We start from the raw sequence: 6,161 nt of genomic DNA, 5'->3' as shown, positions 1-6,161 counted from the left end.
TGGTATGCCGAGGTGAGTAAGACACCTGTGCTTTTCACAGTATGTTGAGACAGACACCTGTAGAGAATTAAGCCAGTAAATGTCTAGAGGAGAAAAACCACAGCAAAAGTACAATGAAAAACAGAAGGGAAAGAAAAATTCCAAATGGCATCAATAGCTGCCAAGGTGTGAGATCTACAAGATGAGATTGAACAGATCTTTGAAATATGTGTAGGACTTCGGAGGGGGGACAAAGGTAGGATTACAAGACAAGATCTTGAAGGAGAGTCATGTATTGTGCCATGTGTATGAGGATCTGTGTGTGTGTAGAGGGTGCAGATGAGGTTGGGAAGATGGAAGGAAAAGCTGGGCTACAGTGTGGCGGGAGTTTTTTTTGCACAGGAAATAAGAAACCCTTTAAAGCAGTACAGTTTCAAATCCTGTGGTGTGATTAAGGACCTTCCAGAAATCCTCAGTAGCCATAGACGCACCTGGCAAGCTGTGAATTTGGAGAGGAGAGGGGACATTTTCTATCAAAGCCTGATATGAAAGGTGGGTCTGCAAGCAGCACAAGGCTTCCCCAAATTTGGCTGCACCTGCAAAGGAAGGGCAAGTCTTTTCAATTATGGAAGCTGAAAAGACTCTGCTTAAGTCACATTTCCCCCAGATTACATTGTCTCTTAATACAAAGGAGCCCATTTGGCAATGTTTTCTTTTCAGACTAAGGATGTATAATATAGAACCTAGTGATGGTGCAGTTCATCAAGTATTTCTGGCTCTCCACCTTCTAGGTCCATGGTAGGATTGTCCCCCCTGAGGTTTTTGGTGTGAGGAGATTCACTTTGGCCAAAGAAACATGAGAAGTGATTTGCATAATTGTTAATGAGGAACTTCAAAAGCCAATGCATGATTGTTATGCTGTATTTCCCCTGCTGAGACAGTTAGAGAAACACAGGTCAAGATGGAATCTCCATCAGCCTGGATGAGCACGGTCCCCCTGCTCACTCATGTTGGAATGCAAATACACTTTTGTTGTGTTAAGCCACCAAGTTAAGGTTTTATATGTTATTTCAGTTCACTCTTACTCATTCGGACTGATAAATCTCTATTACCAGTTATGAAGATATGTAATTGACATTATAATGGTTTCCTACTGAAACTGTTACAATATCAGAAGACAACTGCAGCTTGTTTGAAGATTGGAGAATGTATTAGTTCATACTGGCTGCTATAACAAAATACCATAGACTGGGTGGTTTATAAACAGCAGAAAGTTATTTCTCATAGTCCTGGAAGCTGGGAAGTCCAAGATCAAAGCATCAGCAGATTCAGCGTCTGGTGAGGGCATGCTTCCTGGTTCACAGACAGCTAGCTGTCTTCTGGCTGCATCCTCATGTGACAGAAGGGGGAAAGGGGCTCTAATCCCATTCATGAGGGCTCCACCCTCTTGACCCAATCACTTCCCAAAACCCCACCTCCAAATACCATCTCATTGCACATTAGGATTTAACATATGAATTTGGCAGCGAGTGGGGAGGGCAGTGTCAAAGGGTCCAGAGCAAAGAATAGTGAATGAATTCCAGTATTCCCTGGTAAAACTTGGTAAGGTTGGAGAGAAGTGGAACCAGGAAGGGAGAATGGCAAGGAGTGTCCAGCAACGTAGAAAAGCCAGGTGAGTGTGGTGCGCTGGCAGCCAAGTAGCTTCTAGGAGAGACCAACTCTGGCAGATGCTGTCAAGGCAGGGGAGAACCCATCATTCCATTTAGGAAGTCCCTGGGGACCTGATCAGGGCAGGTTTGGGTGGAGCGCTGTTGGGGGAGGGAGACAAAAAGCCCTGACTGGAGGGAGTTTAAGAGAAAAGAAGAAACAGGGAATTAGAGATGGGGACTATAGACATCCTGTGTTTTTTAATGAATTCACTGTAAAGGGTTGCAGAGTAGCTAAAGGGGAAAATGGGGTCATGAGAGTTGTCTTTTTAAAGAGAGAATAGCTTTTTTTTTTTTGGATGCTGACAATGATTCAGCAGGGAGTGGAAATTTTAATATTGCAGAAGACAGGGGAGAGAGTTCCTGGAACCATATCCTTAAGTATGTCACTTGGTACATTAGTAGTCACCTCTTGCCTTATAACAAGTCATCCCAAAACTTAATGGCTTAAAACAACAAGCACTGATTCTCTCTCAGTCTCTCTCTCAAGGCTCCAGGCAAGGCAGCAGCTGGGGCTGCCATCCACTTAAGGCCCCACTGGGTGACGATCCAGTTCCACGTCCCTGGCTCTACTGGTGGCAGCTTCAGGTCCTCGCTGGCCTTTGGCCAGAGACATCGGTTCCTTGCCTGTGGGCCTCCCCACGGAGCAGCTCACAGAATGGCAGCTAGCTTCCCTCCGAACAAACGAGCACTAAGAGAAGGGGAAGTCATTGTCTCTGTGATTTAATCAGGAGGTGCCATCCCATCATACCCCCATATTTTATTTGTTAGAAGCAAATCACTAGGTCCAGCCCACACCCAAAAGGAAAGGTTTACACAAAGCCATGAATTCTAGGAGGTGGGGAACACCGGGGCATCTGAGAGGCTGCCTACCAGAGAGCAGATGCGATTTAGTGCCCAAGTAGAGAGGGATTGTTCTCCTGCAGTCACAGGAGGGAAGGCAGCCTTTGTGGGCACACAGAAGTAGGTAGGTAAGGAGATAGCTAAGGAGGTGGAGGTGGATGTAATTGTTCATTAGCCCTGACCACCAGGGAGACTGGCTGGAGGTGACAGGAAGAACCAGGGACATTGTCCTGTGTTCCTCTAGTGTAGCCTCTGTACAGCCAGAGGATTCTAAATCCAGCACAACACGGCTCCCTACCCTCTCAACTCCTTAACATAGTTAAAGCATCCCACCAGCGTTTGCTAACAGTTTTACTTACCTGGACTCACAAAATTGTCAGAAAATCCACATGCAACTATGAGCAGGGGAAGGAAACGAGGAGGAGATGGGGAAAGAAAAAAGGTGAGGCACCGTCCAAGGAATCTGCTCACCAGCCGAATATTCATGCCTGGGTTTCTCTCATTTCTCAAGTCACATTAAGCCAGAAGCCTTTGCTATTGAACATCTGTGGTTGAAGAGAAAAGGCTTTTTGATGGTTTGTTTTGTTAAAGCAGAAAAGTAAGATAAACTTTTTTCTTTTTTAAAATTGAAGAATAATTAACGTACAATATTAGTTCCAGGTGTACAACATAGTGATTTTTATGTATATTATGAAATGGGTGCCACCATAACTCTAGTTACCACCTATCAGCAAGATTTTACAATATTATTGACCATATTCCCTCTGTGTACATTACATCCCCCATCTTATTTATTTTATAACTGGGAGATTGCACCTCTTAATGCCCTTCACCTATCTCATCCACCCCCTCCCCTCTGGCAAGCATAGTTTGTACTCTGTATCTATGCTTGTTCATTTGTTTTGTATTTTAGATTCCACATATAAATGAAATCATACAGTATTTATCTTTCTCTGTCTCACTTATTTCACTCTAAGTTCATCAATGTTGTTACAAATGGTAAGATTTAATTCTTTTTATGACTGAGTAGTATTCCATCACACACACACACATACACCACGTCTACTTTATCCATTCATCTATTCTTGGACACTTGGGTTGCTTCCATATCTTAGCTATAATAAATAATTTTGTGATGAGTAAGAGACAAACATTTTTATCTTCATCAGGAACATCTCCGGACCTATCTGCTGACAGTTACAATAGAGCAGATTTCAACTTGGAGAGTGGGATACACCAGAAACAGCAAACTATCAAAGCGCTTCTGTTTTGATTTTCAAGGATGTAGGGGAGGAGGATCTTGGTGTTGCCAAGATTATGGAAGGTTCCTTCCTTGGATATGGAGTGAGGGTCATCAGGCCGAAAGAAAGAGTTTAGGTTCCGGGACGAGCAGACAGTGTCTGAAAGTCCAGCTCCACCACTTAACCTTGGGAAAGCCCCTCCCCGTCTGTAAAGATGAAATGTTTGTCTGGAAGGTTAGAGAAACACAACACGGTGGATGTCTTCCAGGGGGAGGCTCCATTCACATACAACGTCAATGATGCCTCCCAACCTTGGCGTCTGAGGTTCTCACCTGAGATGCTGCAAAATAGTTCAGGAATAGCAGCTGTTATTAGGGGCTCAACCCCTCCCCGAATGATTTAGGGTTCTCTGCCTTGCTGTCATACAGATGAAATTTTCTCCAGTGTTCTGTCCTGCTCTACCCTCCATCGTTTAGTCCTTGATGCCTCCTCGCCACTCCAGACCCTCTTGTGAGAGCATTTTCCCAGCTGGGAGCTCCCCTTAGCCAACAGAACCACCCGGAATTCTCCAAACTTGTTCCAAGACTTGCCCTACTCTCCTAGAAATACCAGTTTCTGTTCATCCCGCAGGAAAAGGAGCTTGCGGTCTAGAACTAGAGCGCTTTTTTCAACCACTTCAAGTGATGAAGGTGACCCAGGACCTAAGCTAGGTCGAGCGGATCAATAGATGTTCCCAGCTTATTGCACAGGACAAGACGTTATTTTCAAGGAACATTGTTCGAGAAAGCCTCGGGCCATGGGATCAGGGTCGGAATTTGGGCTTGCTCCAGATCGCAAAGCTTGGGCAGAAGACAAACCCCGCTCTCTATCTCCTGGGCCACCTTCTCTAAACCTCCGACCACCGCTAGCCAGCTTGGGTTCCGAGAACGCGTCTGCCCGGGGACGCCCCGCGTCGCCGTGTGGTGCCCAGTGCTTCCCACCTCCCGTTGCTTCTCTGAGCCCCGCAGGGCTCTGCCGGGTGCAGGGCCCGGGGCTGCCGAAGCGGACTTGCCTCCGCTTACACTCAGCCTGGGGGTCGAGGAGGAAGCCCAGGGCGCGGCGTGGGGCGCTGACGTTTCCGCAGCTGCGGGAGGCAGAGCTTGAGATGGGCCCACCTGGATTCCTGCTCTTCCCCGAGGTCTGGGCCGGGGACACGCCAAACCTCTGTCTCCTCCCGAGCCCCGGGCTGCGCGGCAGCGGATTCAGCCGGGCCTGGCCTGCCCCCCACCACCCCTACGCCCCGCCAGTGTGCGTCGGAGAGGAGACGGGGACGGGCTGGGAGGGGGCAGGCGCGGGTGCGGGCGCAGACACTGCCGCGGCCTGCGCGGACCCAGCTTTGCCCTTCTCACGCCTTCCAAAGACCCAGGGAGATGAAGGGGGCCCAGGGCGACTTTTCCGAGCGGGGGGTGATGGACGCTTTGGAAGTGTGTGGCTGGGTAATTATTCCCGCCGCCTACCCGGGCTGCCCATCCCTCCGCAGATCTCAGAAAACAAGCGTCCTCCGCTGGCGCCGTCCTTGCCCGCGAATCCGCCGCCGGACGTTTACTTTCCCTCTGGGACGGGGACGGGGGTGGGGGGTCACGGCCTCCACCCGGAACACCCGAGGACGTGTTCAGGGTCCACGAGTCTTGCTCGGAAACTCGTGTTGAGTAACGCTGTCCCCAAACTTGGGGAGTGAGGAGAGGCGCTCCCCTCCTCACCACAGTTTCCAATTTCTGCGTCTCTGTAACAGAAGTCGAGGCAGCCTTCTAGAAAGAAAGGACACGGTATCCAAAGCCCCCAGGAGTGGGCGCGCGAGGATCTAAGCCACCCGCCGGGTGCTCGGACCTGCAGGTGGGGGTGTGCCCGGGAGAGGGGCGCAGGGGCACCACTCCAGCTGGGCCCATCTGCGGTCCCCGCCGGACCAGCCAGGAACACGCGATACGCCGGTTCCCGCTCCGCGTGCCCGGAGAGGCCGAAGGGAGCGGGGGCTCTGCCGCCGCAGCGCGTGTTTATTCGCGCGGCTTTAATCAGCGGTTCCGACACCTATTCATCACGCGCTCTACTACTTACTCGTTAGGTGCGTAGGAGGAAACCGATCTACTGAAAAGGAAAAGCAGTTAGCTTTGCCTCGAGATGCGCGGGGAAGCCTTGGTCTGGGGCGAAGCAACCCGCATCTCTGCCCCGCCAGACCCCTCCTCAAGCAGCCCCAAGTAGGGCAGGGGCTGAGAAGAGGGACTGGGGCGAATAGCCGGGGACATTCTGCCCCCGGGCTCTCCCTCGTCTTAGCACTGGAGCTGGGACCGAGCCTGCGTGTCCTGGGGTCTTTCAGGGGCAGGTTTCCCAGCAAGCAAAAGGCTTTAGCTCCACAGTC

The 6,161-nt window shown here is 50.0% G+C and overlaps 1 long non-coding RNA gene across 1 annotated transcript; it reads right to left on the bottom strand.

Moving 5' to 3' along the window:
- Positions 1 to 1,283: 1,283 nt before the first annotated feature.
- On the bottom strand, positions 1,284 to 5,949 carry LOC140843353 (uncharacterized). Its single transcript, XR_012121013.1, has 3 exons — positions 5,266 to 5,949; positions 2,888 to 3,073; positions 1,284 to 2,376 (listed from the first exon to the last, which is right to left on the bottom strand). It is a non-coding gene; the product is annotated as an uncharacterized lncRNA (long non-coding RNA).
- Positions 5,950 to 6,161: the final 212 nt, after the last annotated feature.

This window comes from Manis javanica, chromosome 9 (genome assembly GCF_040802235.1).
Source record: "Manis javanica isolate MJ-LG chromosome 9, MJ_LKY, whole genome shotgun sequence".
In the NCBI taxonomy this organism is placed as follows: domain Eukaryota; kingdom Metazoa; phylum Chordata; class Mammalia; order Pholidota; family Manidae; genus Manis; species Manis javanica.
The sequence above is the reverse complement of the archived record's forward strand: the minus strand, read 5'-3'. Positions and strand labels throughout refer to the sequence as shown.